Here is a 22,422-nt window from a genome sequence, read left to right on the forward strand (position 1 = left end):
TGTCCATGAGGTAACACAATGAATGTTTTGAGGCTGATACTTTCAAAATCAGTATCTTGTTTCATGACCATCTGGAACTGCTCTGGAGAAGAAATGGAGAATTCTGTGAAATGACCAAACCAAATTTACTACTACTGAGGATCTGTTGGGACAGGCTTATTAACAACAAAAAACAACTTGCCAACAAGTTCCCACTCTTCAGTAAATACATCTCAAAAGTGAAGTCAATATTGATGGATGACTCATGGTGGTGCCTAAGTTAGTGTGGGAGCAGGACAAGAGAGAAGAGAGCAGAATCCACACTTTTGGGTTGAGTCAGTCTTTGTACTGAAAAATCCCTTGCAGACTAAAAGGTACACAGGTATAAGGGCTGACAAGTCCTTTTCCCCAGGGCTGCTCTCTATCGCATCATCCCCTCAAGCCTGTATCAAAAATGAGGATTGTCCCAACTCAGGTGCAGGACCTTGCATTTGGCCTTATTGAATCTCATGAGGTTTACCTGGGCCCTCTTCTCCAGCTTGTCTAGGTCCCACTTCATGGCATCCAATCTCTCTGGTATGTCTACCACACCAGTCAACTTGGTGTCATCTAAAACCTTGCTGAGGGTGCACTTGATCTATACCACTGATGAAGATATCAAATAGCACTTGTCCCAGACCCAAGAGGGATACTACTTGTCATTCATTTCCATCTGGATGTCAAGCCATTGACTACTACCCTCTGGGTTCAACCATCCAGCCAACTCCTTCTCCACTAAACAGCCCATGCATCAAATCAGTGTCTCCAACTTAAAAAGATAGATGTTGTGGGAAACTCTGTCAAAGGCCTTGTGGAAGTCCAGACAGCTGACAGCCATTGCCCTTCCCTTGTCCACTGATATAGTGACTCTTTTGTAGCAAGCCACTAAGTTGGTCTCATTTCCCACAGACTTTGAACATAGTTACTTACTTTATTTAAGATGATGTTTATGAAATCCAGGTTAAATAAAACTAGACTGAGGTCACACAAAATACCATGACAACCAATTAAAAGATCAAACTCTGGCACTGCTTTCATATAGCTTCAGAACTATAAACTCCACATCATACCTTCCACAAAAAAGGTCTTACTAAAAACCTGGGCTGATTAGAGCTGCCAGATACATAACAGTAATTTGGTACACATGGTCCTTACAAATGAGCAACTCTAAAAAAGTGCTGAAATTAGCTTAAAAAGTCAAATCCAATATTCCACAAAAAAACCAAACCCAAAACTCACCCAAACCAAACAAAACCCAAACAACAACAACAACAAAAAAAAAACCCTAAAAGTTTCTTTCTATTTTTTTAAGTGCATTATATTCTAACAAATTAAAACCACAGGCTGAGTGGAAATTGGTCTGCTTCCTCTGAATGCATTAACAACAGGAATAATACTATGTGACATTTCAACAAATCAGTCTATAAACATATCTGTAAAACTCTTCTGGTTTAAAAACATTTTAAAGTTATTTAAAGAAAGAAGATGAACTCATAAACAATTGAAGAATGTTATTTGCTTCAGCTACATCCCTCCCAAATGAATCCTATCCCCAGTCTATTGCTTCACTTCATAGTATTTGATAGGGTGGTTAGGCAATGGTTAATTCTGCCAGATTACATCTTCCATATGCAACTTCCATTCAGCATCCCACCCTAAGGGTACAATCAACAAATAAAGACTTTGTTCTGATTATGTAATGCATATATTTGATAGCCCACTTGAGAGTTCTTTTGGATATAAAGACAACTATAGCATAGTGACTTTGCAAATACGATGATGTCATGTTACTTTGGAAGTAACAAAACATCTGAGCATCCCCTACTGTGAACCACACAATTCAAAATGCACAAGCACGTTTCGTTCTTAACCATTCAGTGTCTGGAGAGCTGCCTCTCCTCCTCCCCCTTTCTGGTTGGTTTGCTCTGTAGCTCTTAACACTACCTAACACCACAAAATCAAACTAGTCTCAGGTAAAAAAACCAAAAACCACCCAGAACAACCTGATGAAATTTGAAGGTAACAGATTATACAGAAACACCCCAACCAAACAACTAAACACAAAAAAAACCCAAACCAAACCCTAAACAAACAACAAATAAACCACCCCCACCCCCCTCTTCCAGATTGTATTATGAATAAGAACATGAAAAATGTTTTCTGGTTAACTTTAAGCTATGTATTTGCTCAGAATGCAGGAGTCAAAAGAACACATGCAAGATTTGTGTACTTCTTAAAAGAAGTTCTAAATGGAAATCTGACTTGTATCAATGTATCTGCAGTTAAAGAATTATGAAGGTGTTTGAGATTTACATTCAAATACTCCAAGTGAACACATACCCTTTATTTTCACAGTTTATACTCTGTTTCATCAAAGCAGAAACAGTATGACCATGCACACACACAGTTTTAAAAGGACTGTCACCTCAGCAAGACTTGATATATAGCAGCTTTCTTCTTTCAGGTCAATCAAGAAGGTTTTTTTTTTTAAGGGGGGGTGGGGGGTGGCGGAATTCACCAAAAGTAAAACATTGAAATATTCACCAGAAGAATCATGTAAGTTGAGGGAGCTGGGGCTGTTCAGCTTGGAGAACAGAAGACTCAAGGAGAACCTTACAGCTGCCTTCCAATGCCTGAAGGGAATCTACAGGAAGGCTGGAGAGGGAGTTTTCACAAGGGTGTCCCTTGACTGGACAAGGGGAAATGGTTTTAAGCTGAGGGAGAGAACATTTACACTAGGTCTTAGGAAGAAGTTCTTCAGTATGAGTGTAGTGAGACTCTGAAATGGGTTGCCCAGAGAGGCTGTGGATGTCTCCTTCCTGGAGGTGTTAAAGCCCAGGTTGGATAAGGCCTTGAGCAATCTGGTCTAGTTGAGAAGCATCTTTGTCCCTGGCAGGGCAGCTGGAGTAGATGATCACTAAGGTCCCTTCCAACCTAAGCCATTCTATGACAACAAATGAATGAAAATCAAGCATCAATTTAGTAAACGCTGTCACTGATGAGGTTACTATGAATAGTGAGAGACAAAGAACAAGGTCAGGATCAGAAGAACAAATCAAGCCTAGTGCTCTACGGGGAAACAAAGTGAACACTTTTCTTCATTGAAGAGGAGGTGAGCATTTTCACCAGCCCCAATGCTATACAACTGAGAGCAACAAGCTGGCTCTATTTGAACTAAAGGATTCCTAAGATAATGCAAATCAGAAATGCAAGACACAGCCATTTTCCTTTCTAAACTCAGATTTATACCAAAGTGAAAAGTACACATTTGAGACTGTGTGGACTACTTCCTGACTCCTCTTCCCTTTCCCACCGACCTCCCTTAAAGAACAAAACCAAAACTCACCCAACCCAAACAAAAACCAAACAACAACAACAACAAACCCCTGAAAGTTTCTTTCTGGTTTTTTTTAAGTGTATTATATTCTAACAAATTAAAACCACAGACTGAGTGGAAATTGGTCTGCTTCCTCTGAATTCATTAACCCTTGGTGAATCTGATGAAGCAGTTAAAGAAAGACAACACAGAAACTTCACAGTGTGATTTGGTCTGCCTGCTCCCCTTGCAGTTCTGAAAAGAAACAAAATTATTACACTTTCAAAAGGATCCACAAACACAATTTCCTTTTTTATTACTTAAGATACTAATGCTGTTCCCTGAAGCCTGTAGGAATTCACTACCAAAAATGGGCAGCTTCCCTGCTTTTTAGAATTACCTAAAATAGAGAAGATGCTTCCAATGAAGTATTTTTTGCAATACTGAAGCAAAAGTAGTGAGTCAAAGCTTTGTTAACCCAAATACTGTGACATCAATACATGTGGAACAGATCCTGCTACAGTGTTTAAAGCTAGTGTATGACAAACAGCCCTCAGTCACTTCTGAAGCATAACTAGCTGGAAGAAATCAAAATCCTTTGGAACCATCATCCATAAAAACTCAGAAGTATCCACAATTCCTTTGGGTATATTTGCATATGCAAACTTTTCAGAGCAATTCCCAAAATGTCTGGAATCATTTCAGAATTCACTCCCACTCAGACCCTGCTCTCACCAAGCAACGCCACTGATAAATTTCCACAAGACTCTGTGCTCTGAGTGTTTCTGCTCCAGGGAAACCCATCCCCATCAGAACTGCTCTAAGAACCTGAACCACCCACCACACTGACCACTGAGCAAACCACATACATGAGCATCTTCTGGGCATGCCTTGCACTGGTTTAGATATACACAGATAGCTACGAGTTAAGGCTCCAATTACATTCCCAAGTCCCAAAATCAAAGGCATTTTATAGCTCTCAACTAAAGTGTTTATTCTTGTCAAGCTGTGTATAACCTGACTGTCCACTCTGGACACACTTCAGACTTCTAGAAAAACAGTGATTTTGCCCCTGTACTCAGCACTTGTGAAGCCACACCTCAAAGACTGTATTCAATTTGGGGCCCCTCCCTACAAGAAGGACATTGAGGTGCTGGAGTGTGTCCAGAGAGGAGCAACAAAGCCAGTGAAGGGCCTTGAACACAAGTCTTACGATGAGCAGCTGAGGGAACTGGGATTGTTTAGTCTTCAGAAGAGGAGGCTGAGGGGAAACCTCACTGCTCTCTACAACTCCCTGAAGGAGGCTGGAGTGAGGTGGGGGTTGGTGTCTTCTCTCTAGTATCAGGTGACATAACGAGAGGAAATGGCCTTAATTTACATCAGGGGATGTTTACACTGGATATTAGGAAAAAAAAATTCCTGCATGAGTGGTCAGGCTGCTCAGGAAGGTGGTGGAGTCGCCATCTCTCTGGAGGTGTTCAAGAAACGTGTGGACTTTGGGATATGGTTTCACAGCCATAGTGATCTTAGGTCAATGGTTGGACTCAATGAGAGTTCCAACCAAAACAATTCTATGATTCTGTAAATTATCATTTGTGCTATGAGATTTTGCAGCAAATGAAGCCACTTGAGACTTCTCTTATGCAAAATTGTGCTGCTACATAAGTGAATCCAATACAATTCTATGTTTAATTAATCCTACCTAGTTATCATGATCATACATTTCATATACATTCATGTTTTATGAACTGCAACTATCTTTCATCTAATAATGTTAATATTTTTATACTGAGCTTCTGAGTTTACTGTGTGCAAACAGAAGCCAGAAATGATGCTCTGTCAGAAAGCTTTCAACCAAGTTACCAAGGGGAACAGAAACTTCATCCTTACAGCTAAAAATAGGTAACTGAACAAAACATTAAAAACTAAGTATGCAACAACTGAAAAAAAACAAAACATGAAGCAGGCAAGAGAGCACTGGGGAAGGCTGCAGGGAAGACTGTTCAAAGAGCATAGGATTTTAGGGACTAAACAGGAATTTCTGTCTTTAGGTGCTGGAAGAGAATTTCCTTGAGTAAAATTTTCAAGCATGAAGCAATCTGTAGGTTATTCAAGCATGTAATCCATCTCCTGGCAGACTTTCTTACTAATAATCCATCCTGTTGGTGTAACATACAGAGACATGAGATCAATAAAAGTGTTCCCAGATAATGACACAACTTTCCTATTTCTGAGTTCAAGATAACTGATCTTAATTCTGATAAGTCTCATGCAGGCTACCATAAAAGAAAAGCCAAGTTCATACTATTTTCTATGTATTCCCTTTCCTCATTCAAGGGTTTTGTGAATTTTTTTGTTGCAGGCTCTGGAGCTATGAGTGTCCAAGTCTGCTAAACACATTTCCCCAAGCCCAAGAGACTCCTTGAACAGTACCTGCTGTGGGCAAGCCTAACACAAAGAACTACATGTGACTACACACTAGGAGATCAAGAAATTCTGTGAATACTTTTCCAGACTAGAGAACTGAACCACACAATCAAGTCACATTTCTGCACTATGAATCTATCAGATAGCTCAGCAATCTGGAATCCCAAAGGGATCAAAGTTTTACAAGTTACATTACATCACTAGGCATCCACAATCTAAATCAGCCTGTATAGGATACATTTGCCTCCGCATTATTTGAACTGCTATAAAAATCCCCCAATAAATTAAAGTACCACACTTTAAACAAGGATTAGTGCATGGCTACTGAAATGATAGAGAGTAAGGAAAGCCTTTGAAAATCTATTTTTTTTAAATGTACTTTCAAAAAGGAATCCAAAGGGAGGGGGATTATCAAGGCAGAAAAAAGCCATGTATTGTCTACAATAAGTTATCCACGGGACAGCAATGTGCCCTTGTGACCAAGAAGGCCAATGATGTCCTGGGGTGCATTAAGAAGAGTATGGCCAGCAGTTTAAGGGAGGTTCTCTTCCTGTTCTACCCTGATCTGATGAGACCAGATCTACAGTATTGTATCCAGTTCTGTGCTCCCCAGTGCAAGAGGTACAGGGAAATACTGGACAAAGTCCAACAGAGGGCTACAGGGATGATTAAGGGAATTGAATGCCTCTGTTATGAGGAAAGGCTGAGAGTCCTGGGGCTGTTTAGCCTGGAGAAGTGAAGGCTGAGAAGGGATCATATTAATGCTGACAAATATCTGAAGAGTGGGTGTTAGGAAGACAAGGCCAGTCTCTTTTCAATGGTGCCCTGTGATAGGACAATGGGAAACAGACACAAACTGAAACACAGGAATTTGCATTTCAACATCAGGAAAAACTTCTTGGCTGTGAGGTGTTGGAGCACTGGAACAGGCTGCCCAGAGAGGTTGTAGAGTGTCCTTCTCTAGATCTATCTGGACACATTCCTGTGTGGCCTACCCCAGGTGATCCTGCTTTGGCAAGTGTGTTGGACCTGATGATCTCCTGGAGGTCCTTTCCGACCTCTACCATAACATGATGTGAATCATATTATGGAGGTTTTGTAACATAAAAGCCAGCACCTAGTGACCCAAAGAAGGGCATGTGGGCTCAAGAGCATGTTCATGTTTTACTCAGCTTTTGCAGGCCACTCAACAAAAAAATACTTTCTCTCCTTCCAAAATTTGCCTTCCTTACCACTCAGTCATTCTTTTACAACCTTTCCAGCTAAGCCCTCTCTTACAGCTGCATTTTCACTGAGTAAATCTGTAGGAGGCAAAAGAAGCCTACTCAGAATTATGACAATGAAATGTAAGACTCGTGATACATTCTGATCCTGGATTCCAGCTACTTAAGCACTAAAACAGAAAAAAAGCATAACAACTTTGTACTCCTCTATGTATAATTATCAACAGTTCCAACAAGCCTTCTGACAGTTCCTAAGCTGCATTCAACTCCGCACTCACCCAAGTGTGTGTTGCAAGCTTGTGCCCTCAAAGCAGACCATGGCCTCAAGTGACTCCTGTAAAATGTGCAAGCAGTAAGGAACATACTGAATGCCAAATGCCTTTTACTTGTGCTGGGTTTTGCACTTCAACACATTGGTAGATCTGCATCACCCAGCAACAAGTGAAGAAACATGAAGGGAAAAGAAGAAGGGAAGAGATAGACAGATGGAGGAACCGAAGGAACTTAACATAACTTCATCTACCTCTGCAACTCATACAATCATAGAATGGTTTGGGTTAGAAAGAACTTTAAAGATCATCTAGTTCCAACCCCCCTGCCACGGGTAGAGACAGCTTCTACTAGACCAAACTGCTCAAGGTCCATCCAAACTGGCTTTGAATATTTCCAAAGCTGGAGCCTCCACAACTTCTCAACTTGTTTCAGTGCCTCAACATGCTCATGGGGAAGAATGTCTAATCTTAATCTAGATTCTTCCAGTTTGAAGCCATTACTCCTTGTCCTGTCGATACATGCCTTTGTAAAAAGTCCTCCAGCTCTCCTGTAGGACCCTTCAAATACTGGATACCCTTCTATTCTCCAGGCTGTACAGCCCCAACTCTCTTGGCCTTTCTTCACAGCAGAGGTGCTCCAGAGCCTCACCTGCATCAAAGTTTTGAAAGGAGCATCCTCCACTGACATCACATTCCATTTCTGTCTATGCAAACCCCTGACTCCACTCAATTTCCTGTGTTTATTATTCAAACAATAATTAAGCTGCTCAGAAAGAGTTCTGATCACTTTGAACAGAATAACTGAATTCACAGCTTAGGTTAACATGTACAAAAGGTCTGAGACAGAGATTCATGTGAAGTTAGACTCTAAGCTCTAAGTGTTTCAGTCACACCATTTCCCTGAAGTTCTACATGAAGAATCTTGCTTTGACTGAATTTCAAAGGAAGATGGATGGGAAAAAAAAAGTAGGCAGCTAATTACCCAGTGTCACATATTTTTTTCTGAGGTCTAGTGACTAAAGACAGGCATTGAAAATGTGTTCTACTTTCAAGGATTTTCCCAGATGTGGAACTTAATACCTTTCATGGTACCTCACCGCAGCAGCCTTTGGATGATTACAACTCACTTATGCTATTACATTACTACTGAAATGGCTGTTGTGCTCCCAGAAATAGCCCCACTGGAGAGGCATACTTGAGGGGGGTGGGGATAGTTAAAAAAAAATCTCAGTACAGAACATCACAAACAAAACAAACCTCCAAGCTGCTCCTTAAAATACACTGTTATGCAGAGCCTTCACTGACCAAAGAACACTATTCCACTTCATCATGGAGAAAAGGTTACTTGGCTATAAATGGTTTATTTAGACATGGGGAAGGCATACACATTAGATTCTATTAATGTAAGCTCTGCTGTGCAGAAAATGTCTTTTTCATATAAAATGTTTTGGTCCCATACACAAGAGGAAACCATCTCTCAAGCAGTTATGGAGTAGTTGCCAGTTCTCCTTAGGAGAGAAGTCATCAGCAGTTAAGAGATGCAGTCATCAACTTCTAAAGGCGGCGCCCAACAAAAAGGGATCTAATTATCCCTAATATTTGGCTAGGAGTTGCATTTGCATCTGCCAAAAAAGGGAGAATAATGTAATCTGCAAACAATAGGAGAGTTTGGGAAAATATTTCTCTGTGCTGCCAAAAAAATTTAAAACACACAGTAACAAAGATACGAATCTCTTTCCATCCATGGTCCATAGTAAAGGACACATGAATCTAAAGGTTATCTGCAGAATTTCCCTCTACTTCTCCCCCTTGCCTTCTACACACAATTTATCAGTTGCCAGTGCATTTCAGACCCTCACTTACCCGTAAGAGCCTCGATATTTCTCTTTGTAATAATCAGAAATTACTCTATGCATAGGATAGAAAACACTAAATCACACTTCACTGATGAAGTCTGGGAGAATGTCAATTATGAATGCTGGGAGAAGTAACAAAGACAGATTGGCTAGAGAATTTCTGAAGGATGCAATCAGTCCAAGAAATAAAAAGTGAGACTTCTTCCACTGAGATAATGTTAAAACTCCCACAGACTTCACAAGGCTGAGCCTACACTGGTGATAAATCCTTGAAATCACACGAGTTATTAAAACATTAAACAGCAGATCCCATTTATGCAAATCATTAAAGCTCAACTTGTCAGTCTTGCACGTGTTTTCAGTTCTCCAGTATCACTTGCAAAGCTTAAGTAGAGCACCTCCACAAAAGCAAATGGTTTTAAGTCATGTAAACCTTTATTTAGAATAAACCAAACCAGGTTGGAAGAGACCTTCAAGATCATCGTGTCCAACCCATCAACCAATCCAACCCACCCAAACAGCTAACCCATGGCACCAAGCACCCCATCAAGTCTCCTCCTGAACACCTCCAATGACAGCGACTCCACCACCTCCCTGGGCAGCCCATTCCAATGGGCAATCACTCTTTCTGTATAGAACTTCTTCCTAATATCCAACCGGAACCTCCCCTGGTGCAGCCTGAGACTGTGTCCTCTTGTTCTGGTACTGGGTGCCTGGGAGAAGACACCATCATCCGCCTGTCTACAACCTCCCTTCAGGTAGTTGTAGAGAGTGATAAGGTCACCCCTGAGCCTCCTCTTCTCCAGGCTGAGCAACCCCAGCTCCCTCAGTCTTTCCTCATAGGGCTTGTGTTCCATGTAAAATGCCAATAAAAGCTTTGACAGTGTTGGCACTTTTGTAGATGTCTGGTTTTGGAATAATGGAAGTAACCTAAAGATTTAGACCCCACAGAGAATTTCACAAGCCTGAGCTTCAACAATATCTACATGAAGCAAATGTGACCAAGAGTCTGATTCAGTAAAGCATTGTAATATATCATTAAAAGCAGTTTTCTGCTGAAGTTCTTTTCTTTTTCAATAAAAATACACAGGACTATGTTTTAAGTGCTTTGTTGAACTGAGGCCCAAGTTCTAATTTCCTTTATTTATCTTAGATACAAAACGGCTAAAGGAAGGGGTCAAATGCTGCAAGAGATAGGTTATGGGTTTAAAGAGACTGGAACTGCTGCTGTGAATTGCCTTGGGAAGAAAAAGGAAAGAGAAGAAGTAGCAGGAGGAATTCAGATAGTTGAAGATAAAGTCTAACAACAACCTCAAAGTCTTTTAGCTTATTTGTCCTATCTTTTCCATGACTGCTACAATCTTCTGCATTACCAGCTTCTATTTTTTGTGTTTCCAAGGAAAATCCTCAGGGAATGTGGGCACAAATAACAATACAAACAATAAGCAGAGAGACTAGATGAAAGCCACTGCAAGCAGTCTGCTGGGCGCAGCCTCACATTGTCAGGGAATGCACCAAATGATCTAATAAGGCTTTTATTTGGTCTCTAATTTCTACAAATCCACAGCTTCTTTTGCCATCAGAATACTTGCAAGTGCACCAATTCTGAACAACTATGGCTAGTAACTAAGGAAACCAATTTCATTTTCAGGGAGCATTGGACAATGAGACTGGCATATCTGCCTGCTCGAACATGAGACTGGCATATTTGCCTGCTCAAACCCTTTTTTTCCCCATTGGTGAAGTTCAGCAGTGTCAGGATTCCACCTACAGATACTGAAAGACACTGTAAAAAAGGCATAAAGGAATGCTTCTCAGCAACTCTATTCATTTCCTCAGATATAAACAAGTACTCCAAAATGTAGAATTTTTAATGATGAAGTTCCTTAACAGGGATAGGAATAATACTGTACTCTGTCCTTTACTAAGTTGTGACAATACAGAAGGAATTCAGTCTCTCTCTTGAGGCACGTACACTTTTGCATCACAGAGAATTAAGAAACTGGAAGTTCATACTTTGGCCATCCCTACATGTAAACACAGACTCAGAAAACAAGAGGATTTGCATTCCCTATTCCCTGCTCCAGCCTGCCCCCAAACTGCCAATAAACTTACCACAAGCACTATCTGAGCTGTCTTCCTAGCAACAAAGAATAGCAGTGAAATGTAAGGATGCATTTTTCATTCCCAACTTTTGAGAAGTCCTCTTTTTCAAAGCTGTTATGGTCTACAACAAATGTTTCACGTGGGAGGACAAAAATGCAGGCAATTTTCAGATAGAGATAGACTAGAGAGGTGTGCAGGTGAAGAGGAAGATGCAGGGGAAAAAACCCAACCAAATAAGCAACCAAAAAAAAACCCCACAACCAGCAATTGCAAAGGGAAGGAAAGGAAAAAAAATAGCCAAGTAAAATACAGACATTTTCACCCTCTTTGTATGCTTGCACACACACATGCATACATAAAGAATGTATGCACACTTAGCTCCTAGCTACCTTTCATGGATCTATTTAACTGACGCCCCCTTGCAAATCTTAATTGGGAACAGCACTCTCCACAGCCTGCTCTCAGGCAGTATCTTGCCCCTGCAGTTGTCCTGTCTTTTCAAACAGTCCAAGCAGAAAGGATGAGTTTGCAGCTAAAGATGAAGTCAACTCCATGTTCTCCATACCAAGGTCATCCAGATGAACTTTTAAGTAACCCAAATTATCCACGCTGTTAGCTCCTAAAAACATTAGCCCAGGAACCTATGGTACAATTCTACTTAAAGACAAGCTAATTTCATTGTTTTGTTTGCATATGATTATTAAATCTCTCTAAAATAGGAAATAAAATATTGTTCTGGTCTATCCATTGGTATATTGCCAGGGGAGGTTCAGGTTGGATGTTAGGAAGAAGTTCTATACAGAAAGAGTGATTGCCCATTGGAATGGGCTGCCCAAGGAGGTGGTGGAGTCGCCATCATTGGAGGTGTTCAGGAGGAGACTTGATGGGGTGCTTGGTGCCATGGGTTAGCGGTTTGGGTGGGCTGGATTGGTTGATGGGTTGGACACGATGATCTTGAAGGTCTCTTCCAACCTGGTTTGGTTTATTCTAAATAAAGGTTTATTCTAAATATTCAAAGAAGACATCCCTGTACCTCCAACACTATTTTGTCAGTATACAAGTTTTGCATTACTAAATAGATTTGGATATTTTCTGGTCAATTGCACATCTAGGTACTTCCTCAGAAACTTACAAGGGGAACACAGTAGGATCATCCACACACACAAGCAGTGTGCTTCTTAGTAAGTCTTTACCCAGTCACAATGCAAAGTCCTGGCAGAATGTTGTAACTAAAGAATAAGTCTCCTTTTCAGGCCACATTCAAGGCAAATATGTATAAGCTAGCCAAGTGATATCTGTGTTTTTAATGAAATGCAAATATTTTAAGCATCATTTATCTCCATACCTACAGAAAACACTCCCAAATAAGTCAAGTGCTTCATGTCAGTGTAGGCAGTAGGACAGTTCAAGCTACCTCCCAGTTTGTCCAGAGACTAAAATTCAAATGCTGCAAATCAATTAATTGTGGGTGCACTTTAACAGAGCTACACAAAATAGAGTAGAACGCCTTTCAGAGGTCTGTTTTACCCACCAACACAAACTAGTTTATTTCATTAACTCCTGCTAAGCCTCAGTGGAATTTAAACAACAGGTTTTGTGTCCATTCCAACTGCTTCATCCTTGTGCTCTCAGTGTTTATTCAGGGTGCACGCTGACGGACAGGCAACACAAGAGAGATGTTTTCAGTTTTTCAATCGAAATCCTACTTTTTGGCTCCCTGCCTCTTTTCTAAATATCAAAAACAAACGACTCATTTTTTTATGACCTTCTTGCTAAAAATAGTTGGTTGGACTGCTTAATTGTGTTAGCTGAAACACAAACATATGAAAAGGAAAGGGGTTTGTAGGAAAAACATTGAAGAGAAAAAAAAAATCAGATTTCATCTGGCCTTCCCATCATCACTTACAGAATTGTTTTGTAGTTACATCATCAGGAAATAAAATACTATCCTCTGAGGACCCTGATTCTTTACAGAAGGACATGGGGGGGGGGGGGGGGGGGGGGAGAAAAAAGGGGAAAAAAAGGAGAGAAAAATGAGTGAAAAAAGGGGAAAAGGAAAAAAAAAAAAGACCAGTAAAAAAGGGACCCAAAAGGGATGAAGAAAAAAAGGATTAAAAGAAGGGGAAAAACAAAAGCACAGATGAAAAAAAAAGACCAAAGAAGGGACAAAAGGAAGGGGGAGGGGAAGGGGAGGGGAGAAAGGGGGGGGGGGGGAAGGAGTGGCATAAAAAAGGTTAAAAAAAAAAGGGGGGTGACAAAAAAAAAAGGGGGAGGGGGGGATCAGAAACAGGGACCAAAAAAAAAAGGAAGGTGTGATGTGCATATCACCCTCTGAAGCATTCAGCTAAACTCACATTATTTGTCATATTAAACCAACAAAACAGTAAGATAAAAGAGAAAGCTCCCTTTAAACATATAATTAAAGCAAACTACCTGAAACTTAGTTTTTTTTCCCTTCTCAAACTCCAGGCTGTGAGACTAAGTGCAAAACATTATAACTAATCAGCTAACAACTTCTAATGACTTTATTATCAATAATAGAAAGGAACTGCCCTAACCCAAACCTTCCGCACATTCTTCTTGGCCATGAACTGGTAGACAAATGAAATGTTTCACACAGTCCTGAGCGTCAGCTGGAGCCAGAACACATTAATAAGCTTTCTAAGTTCTGGCTATCACTAAAGTACACCAGTCAGACACAGAGTGCCTTATATGGGAAGGCAATGACGTAATGCTCCATAGGCTTGGGGCATGCAAAGAGCCTATCTCTCATTGTTTAGTAGGACTGCTGGAATGCTCACAGCTCTGATGCTACAGCTGAACGCCTCGCACCATGGAGCAATAGCTGACCCAGGATTTCTATAGTCCAGGAGCGCAAGGTAAGGCAGAGGGTGGGAAGCAAACTTCTGGCAGGCACTGGCTCTTCAGTTTTTCTCCTCTTGAGATCCTTTTTTTGAAAAGTCTCTTCCAAAAAAAACAAGGGGTGAGGACTGAGATACAATGAAATGCCCCCAAACAGCTTCTAGATCTCCTAAAAGCTGATGGCTTAGATTAGGATGATTATTTCAAGTGTTAAAAAACTGTATTTGAAAAAAAATCCTGTGGTGCCAAGAGATGAGGAATTAATTTAATGTTAAAGAAGGAGGTAGTTAGGAATTCACACACTTTCCAAATGATCGGATAAAATCCTGACTGCATTTCAAGCTGTGGAAAGCGTCCAAGAGTATTGTAATCTATTAGGTAGAGCTACTGCCTCTTTTTATGCTGCATTTATATGCACATGCTATATATTAGCAGACATGTATGCATGTATGTCTCTAAGCACTCTACTATACTTATGAACAACTTGCTGTAGTGTACAGAGGGATGTTTAAATTGCCACAAACATTGCTTTGCAATAAGACTATGCTGTGTCTGAAAGAAACACAACTCTAACTAATTACTAACAAACTTTTCAACTCCTACACACTGCTTCCCTCTTCTGTGTCTTGGATGCAAGTGTCAAAATCACAACAGGACAAAACAGTCAGATTTTGAAGAAAAAAACACTCTAAATGCTGGTCCTCAAATAAATGGTGAAGCTTTCTAAATCAGAAAACACACTGGTCTCTTAAAGGCTTATTCAGCAAGATGCTGAACAGTATTGCAGTTATTAACTTCAAAAAATAGAGAGTGGAAAAGAGTTCAGACAAGGCACTGAGCACCCTGAGAGATTAGACCTTAATGTGTTCATAATTCACATCTGCATAGGATAGAAAATTACACTGCCCTCAATTAAAGGCCAAACCCTGTCAAATCCTTGTTTATAGGAGCACCTGCAATTAAGTCAATTGTACTGTCCTACTTCTTGCAAATTCAAACTACCAAGCATTGTTCTCCAGAGTCTTATGTGCGATATAAAATGTTAGAAAAGTTAAGACTCCTTAAGACCTTTAAAGTCAAACTCTTCTCAAAAGTGAAACCTGTTTTTTCTCGTATGTTTTCATTTTCTTTAACACAAAATGAAATCACCATTAAACTTAAGGACAGCAGAAAGGGGCTTTCTTCCCCCCCCCCCCCCCCTTTCATTTGATGTTTGAAATCCTGCAAAATCCTTCTTGAGCATATATTTATCAGTCAAAGCTGATACAATCATATGCACTGCTGTACTGTAAAGCACACACGGATTTACAGATTGAGTCAAAATACCACATGTGAACATTTTTAAGTTTTTGTGACTGTATTTTCCCCTTAAACAAGAAGAAAATATTAAGTAGTTATTTTCTAGATACGTCTAAAAATGTAAAGGCATTTAATTTTTAAAGATAATTGAGCTATTTGGTGTATTACTAACCTTGGCATTTGATAAATTGTCACATCCATATTTCCAAGAGGATCTTTTTTGTAACAAGCAAAGTTTACACCTCTGTTAAAGCCTTGCATCTGCCTAGCTATAGAATCAGGGAAGAGAGCACTGTATAGAATACAGAGAATAAAATAGCCTTCTAGCAATCAGAGCAATTATAAGTTTCTAGTAGAAAACCAATACCACAGAGCAGTATCCTAAGCCCCTTACAGTATCTTCTGCTCACTGTTCTGTCCTGTCTGCAGACCTGCATGTGTCCTGGTAAATGTGTTTTTAAATGCTTTGCTGATAAATAATTGATTTATTTCCTATATATCCTATAACCGGTAAATTTAATAAGAAATTCATTGTCAAGTTATTAAGTGGCAAAGTTAGTTATGTTATGAAAAGGTATGTTACAAACCAAAGTTAAATAACAGACCTCAAGAAATATGTCTTGAGTAGAAAGGATAAGCTGAAATCTAAGGACTATATTATGATTAAGAAGATCACAGAAATGCTACACATGCAATAAATGTACGTATTTGATAGGGGCAGTAAGTAACTAGAAGGGAAAAAAGCATACACATAGGTAAGGAACTATTTCAATTACTCTAAATCCAGCACAGAAGGAGGGTAACATTTATCATTAATTACTGCTTTAGCACGATCCAAAGTACCATCTGTACTAGCCTATTAAGAATCATAACATCCATCAAAAGCCAGAAGAACTCTATTTCCCATAGCCTGTCTTCCTTAGACTGAAAGGGAAAACATTCTTCACTTAATACTTACAGGACCAATTTTGCTCTCATTTATACTGGTAAAAGTCCAAGGTAATTAGACTGAGGCATGATGATTAAAATGTCTCATGGTTGTTTCCCTCCCCCAGTGTTACACCCCTCTGCTTTATCAGATTTATTAATTTGTATTGAAAAGACCTAATTTTAAGCATTAAAATGTTAGTTTGCATCAGTTAACAGTAAAAGGAGACAGTAAAGGGAAATGATTATCACATAATTCAGTCTTCAGCAACCACACTTCTTCAATTATATTTCTTTTCAGAATAACTTTTTATAGTATCCAAAGTAAAAAGAAATAACATTAAGAACAAGTATATCCTGCAGAACTGAGCTGCACTGACCCTTTCTTCCTTCCCCGTCACTTCCCTCCACTGTCATGTCACGTAACTGCTGACAGCAGACGTTTCAGAGATTTGATCTAGAAGACCAAAGGATGTAACTTACACTTGTTACTGATTTTTGCTGAGTGACAGCACTTTCATGTTATTTACCTAATACTCTGATGAATTATCACATTTGCTACTGCCATGGGTTAAAAACCCAGCCTGGTTTTAGCCTCGGAAACCTTCCCTTCTGGGGCAGTTCTGAAAAGGTTGGTTTTCATTTTTTTTTCCTTTTCTTCAGGAAAAAATTTTTCCCAGGTGTAGTTTGGCATGGGTAAATGAGCAGCCACTGCTCCTCTGGACATCTCCCATGAACAGCTTCTCTCAGTCCCTGGGTGTGGTATTACTTGACAATATCTCATTAAAGAAGCAATTAAAATGGATCCAAGTTAGAGAATCCTGAGGAGGTCACACCGTAGGAAAGCATATCTTTAAAAAACATCCTATCAAACTTCTGACTCATAAACAGTTCCCTGTCATCAACTTGACTTGAACTTAGAAACTACACCTCACCAATTAAACAAAAAAAAAAAAACCCAAACAACTTTTGAATTGCTTAGGTTTGTGTCATATTGAATGGGTACTGCCATAGCATCCTTGAGGTTTATGTTGAGCTTTTCTGAAGCAGTTGAAAGCTTGCAGCCCTTCACTAAATTGTATTACTCAGCTTCAAGAGAGTAAGAGGCATAGCTGAAAAATTCTAACTGTAGTGCCCAGTCTTGTGATTTAAGTGAGATAATGGGCATTTTGAGGCTTAACACCTCTCAGTATGTTATGCTGATTTTGAGGTTTGCTGAGTTTTCTGTCAGTGAGACAAAAATTACTTTGATTGCATGTCCAGAGCACCATGGTGTTTCTGGAAGGTCAGTAACAGCACTCACGCTGATGGACCAATGCAGCACGTTCTGGCACTCATAGCTCACTTTACTCATGTTCATAAATTCATGGAAAACAGATTTGAAGACTTTTCTGAGGCAGTCTGTACCTCCAGTTAAAAACAGTACAAAAACAACACCTCCCAATGCACTGCCTCCTCACCAGAACAACAGAGCTGAGGTGACAGTGAAGAGGTGAATGTTCATGCAACAAATGAATGCTAGCTGAGCGAACGCCCAGCAACATCACTGCATGACCCTCTTTTAATAACAACATGGAAAGCTGGGGGACGAAAGGCCAAACCAACCTTTGCTAAACAGCATTTCAACACAACACAAAATCTTATAACCTTAGTCATTCAAGTTGATAAATGCACATACTTGTCTGGTTTGGAAGTTACCCTTTCTGGCACAACTCCTTGTGCATATCATGATGATGTAACACAACTGGATGACTTCAGCCTTCAGCTGGGCAGGGGACCTTTCAGTATTCAGTATCACTAAGGTTGGAAGAGACCTCAAAGTTCATCGAGTCCAACCTGTCACCACAGACCTCATGACTAGAGTAGGGAGGACACTACTGCCCACTGCAGGCTTGAACTCACAACCTTCCCATTAAGGGTCTTATGCACTATGTCCACAGAGTGTGGGTACTAAGCAGAACTTCATCCCTTTTGCTTCACATCCACGCTCCTAGCAGCTGAGCAAAAGGAGCCCATAACTACCTTAGTAGTAATAATAACTACAAACAAACAAGAAGCCCAAAGAAAAGACCCCAAACAATGAACAACAACGAAACCACAAGACTGTCTGCTTAAAAATGGAAAATAATGCTCTCATAAAACTCACACTTCAATGACATATCAGATTTCAGCACATGGACAAAGCCATCTAAGAGAAAGTATAAGCTGACTGAATTCCATCAGCTTTTTATGGAATTAATCAGTATTCTGGTAAAATTTGATAGCTTCCAGTTATTAAGCCAAATTATGAAGAAAATTAGAACATTTTTTCAGCATTAAGCTTGGCCTACATGAAACTAATGTCACCTACCACATTCCCAAACATGATCCTGTCCTGCTTAGGTACACAAAGGTTTCTCATATGAAGCCTAATAAATGCCATAGGGTTTTTTTGTTGTTGCTGTTGTTTTCTACTTCAAAATATTCCTTTCAGTCAAGCACATTCTCAGACTCATTAAAGCCATTATGGTTTGGATTTCTAACTGGAAAAGAGGAAGGTTAATTATAGGAATCTAGTTTATTTTTAAATATTGGTCACTTGAACCTGGGGGTACAACAGCTCCACATTTGGGGTAGCCAACCCTTGACCTAAAGATCTGGAATCCAATCTTGAACATGTTAACTTGGCTGTGGGAAAAATGCAGTTTTTTCATGCTGAAAGATGAAGCATTTTCTTTACTAGGAAAATAGTACCACATAATCTTTCATATAAAGAGAAAAGTCTTTTCATTAGCACCCCGTGTCGTTCTCAAATGATACACTGAGTTGACTCCAATGAAAAGATCACCATGAACCTTGCAGATGCTAACATACATGTATCTAAAAACATATAAAGCAGTATGTGCATTTGCCTGCAAATGTGTAAGCAGAACAGGGGGATAAAAAGCCTCTGAAGACAGCAAGTGCAGCTTCAATATAGGTCATTTCAGGAGAGATGAAATAGACTGCCTATGAGGGTGATGCTGGGACAACACCAGGCTGTGGAGAATGTTTAGGCTTGTGCTAGGATGTGCACATTGATTCCTTTTTGGGAAAGCAGCAGACAATAGCTGACAATAATCTTCAAGCTCACATATTTTGCTAACTCCTGTAAAGGAGGAAGGAAGAAAACATAACATGGAATACAAAGGAGTAGCCTCTTCAGAAAGTGTCTGCTTGCCCTTGCTTTGTTCCCATCCTCTGCTTAAACCTCTACGTGATTACCGCTATCTCCTGTTTCAACTAGGATTAAATGGCTGAAGGGAATCACAATTCAACAAGGTAATATTTTACAACCTGTAAGTGACCCTCTCAAAATATTTAGGCTAACCAAATAACTGGCAAATTTCTCTAGAGAGAATTGTGTCTTTTTATTTTCAGCATTTGAAGCCATGTTATAAATCCATGATAAAAGCTAAAATGTATTACATCAGAAACATACTGTGCATGAAAGCACGCTATAGCTCCTTCATTTTCAGAGCAACATCTGAAAATAGGAAAATAGAACCCAAACATCACTGATCATCAGCCAAGAGGCAAGAAAAGAGACCAAGTAAGGCATGCAGCCAAATGCCCTTCAGTCCCATAATGATACTAGGTTATAAATCAATTAGGGGTACAATAGCAAGGCAGAGAATGTTTGACTGAATTGACAGCTGTTTGAAGAACAGGGAACATGTGGAGTCTAGAAGTCTTCATGTGAAGGGGCAGGGGAAGCATACAAGCACAGGATCCTCCTCTTTCAACATAAGAACAACCCTTTTTCCTGTAAGTTTATGAAAGGCAGAGAAAAAAACCTGGAAAACGAGTAAAGATGGAAAAAGTAAGTATCTCTCTTGGCTTTAGGAAGACTGTCCAAATCAATTTTAAAAGAGTTTAAGAAAACATTGGTTATAAAATAGTTAGGACTAGTTAAATGAACTTTTTCATCTGAATAATTTAGGAATTTTTTCCTACGGAATAGAAAAGTATTTATTTCCAAAGCAAGGAGCATGCACTTCAGCTGCTGAATACAATGGAAGTAACTACCCCCTCCAAAAAAAAAAGGAAGAAAATAAAAAGCTGATTCTAAATACAAACTTTTATTGGCCCTTTGAGTAGACATATGACTAAAGGAGTCAACTTCAGTAGTGGTGTTTTGGGGTATTTAATGCAGTGAACTACCAAGGCTGAAGAAGAATGGAAAAGTCTTACTTGAACACATCATAATCAATAGATCTGAGAAAAAAAAACATGTTATTTAGTTAATTCATCACAGGTGAAGTGTCCCCTTAAATTATTATTTAAATATCTGAATGAAATCTATGAAGTAAATGTTGGGTAGAACTACAGCTGTTAAACAAAATCTCTATCACCTTTAGCTCTCCCCTGCACAGAATCAAAGAATGGTCTGGGTTGGAAAGGACCTTAGAAATAATTTAATTCCAGCCCCCACCACTGCCATGAGGAGGGACACCTTCCACTACACTAGGTTGCTCAAGGCCCTCTCCCACCCGGCCGTGAACACCTCCAGGGAGGGGGCACCCACAACCTCCCTGGGCAACCTGTTCCAATGTCTCATCACCCTTACTGTAAAACATTTCTTCCTAATATTCTGTGGTTTCCTATCCTGTAGCTGAAAGAGAGGATAAAATTGGAGAAACTGTGTAATCTTAAATCCTGAACAGGAGCCCCTGTGCTAAGGACTAACACTCTTTAAACAAACGTGCACCGACTAAGGACCTTCAGATGAGTCACCAAGTGCTCCCAGGGCAATGTGGCCCGAGGTTCTACTGAAACAAAAGAAAATGCAACTTCCAAACATCCCACACGTCAAGTCCCAACACATCCAGATATAGGAGACATACAGCAAGAAATTTAACAGGATTAGGACAGATAGCAAGAAAGAGAATTATCTCCCACAAAGAAAAGTCCTCAGAACTTCAGAGCTTCAATACACAGAACTGTACCCAGAAGCAATTTGTAATCCATCAAAATAGTTTTAATTCGGTTTCTGAAGGTCATGTGCTGCAAAGCAAGAAACTAGCAGCCTTCTTCACTGCTTGCAGCTTCAAAGCCATCTTTAGCTAGCTAACTACACTGTAATGCATTGCTTTAACCTCTCTTTCACCTGTGCTCTCCAAGACAAAGTGTTGGCCAAGTCAGTCCTGGAGAGAATGCACACCTTCCCATTATCAAGTCTACAGGAAAAAGATGCATACGTAGCTTCAGAGTGAAATCTCTGCTTGGCATTAGTGTTAATACTGCTCTCATTGCTTCGAGTCTTTGCTGCTATAAATAGTTGCAAGCATAATAGCAAATCTCATGAAAGTGTTTTCCTTATTGTAACTCCTCAACTACAGTGCTTCATGCAACTTTGCATTAAGGAGAATGTAAATATCTCAAGTTGGTTTTTGGTAACAATTAAGGTTCATGGGGTTTGCAAAAAAAAAATAATGAATAGGGTACCACCCAAACCCAGTCTTCAAACACTCAGTTTCTTATACACATACAGAGCTCCTTCAGGAAACCATCACATTAGAGAAAGAGCTTCTTATTTTTCTGGGGATGTATGTGTATAATAAAGATGTTCCAAGTACAAACAGGGCTCTGAAGAAGTCACGGAATTTTATCCACCTGCACAGGAATGACACCACCTTCATCATTCCTGAGGAATGTTTCTCTAATTGTTTTTAACCAGCCCCATTCCTCCAAATGATCCAAACTCACAGTCCTCCCACACAGTCTCATGAAGTACTGAAGTAGCTTTATTCAATTTACAATGTTCAATCTATGCAGTTGTAACCACAATCTCAGCAGATAAATTCTTGCCATTTACATTGATCATGTGGAAAGCACATTCTAGTTTGCAGCCAACTTACACCTGTCTAAAAGAATGATCAGATGACTGGAAGGCCTGCCATATGAGGCAAGGCTGAATGCACAGGGTTTGTTCAGTCTTGAGAAAAGAAAGCTTAGGAGAGACCTTGTTACTGTGTGCCAGTACATCAAGGGTGGCTACCAAGAGGATGCAGATTCTCTTTTTACATGGAGTCAGTCACATGGAAAAGACAAGAGGTACAAGTTACTCCTGAGGAGATTCCTATTAGAAGAAAGGT

General features: G+C 39.8%; 2 protein-coding genes across 5 annotated transcripts in view; one reads left to right on the forward strand and one right to left on the reverse strand.

Annotated features, from left to right (window-relative positions):
• Positions 1-22,422, reverse strand: part of CMSS1 (cms1 ribosomal small subunit homolog) — a 234,937-nt gene that overhangs the window by 180,362 nt on the left and 32,153 nt on the right. The gene's annotated exons all lie outside the window — the stretch shown is intronic.
• The window catches only part of FILIP1L (filamin A interacting protein 1 like), a 198,020-nt gene that overhangs the window by 145,817 nt on the left and 29,781 nt on the right, over positions 1-22,422 (forward strand). The window contains exon 1 of one of the 4 annotated variants that reach the window (XM_068160670.1): positions 13,972-14,097. The exons of the other annotated variants lie outside the window; for them this stretch is intronic. The gene's annotated coding sequence lies outside the window, so the exon portion shown is untranslated. Of the gene's footprint in view, positions 1-13,971; positions 14,098-22,422 lie in introns of those variants that run through there. 4 annotated transcript variants of the gene reach the window in all.

This window comes from Melanerpes formicivorus, unplaced genomic scaffold (assembly GCF_026170545.1).
Source record: "Melanerpes formicivorus ecotype bairdi unplaced genomic scaffold, bMelFor1.0.p_v2 SCAF_51, whole genome shotgun sequence".
Classification (NCBI taxonomy): Eukaryota; Metazoa; Chordata; class Aves; order Piciformes; family Picidae; genus Melanerpes; species Melanerpes formicivorus.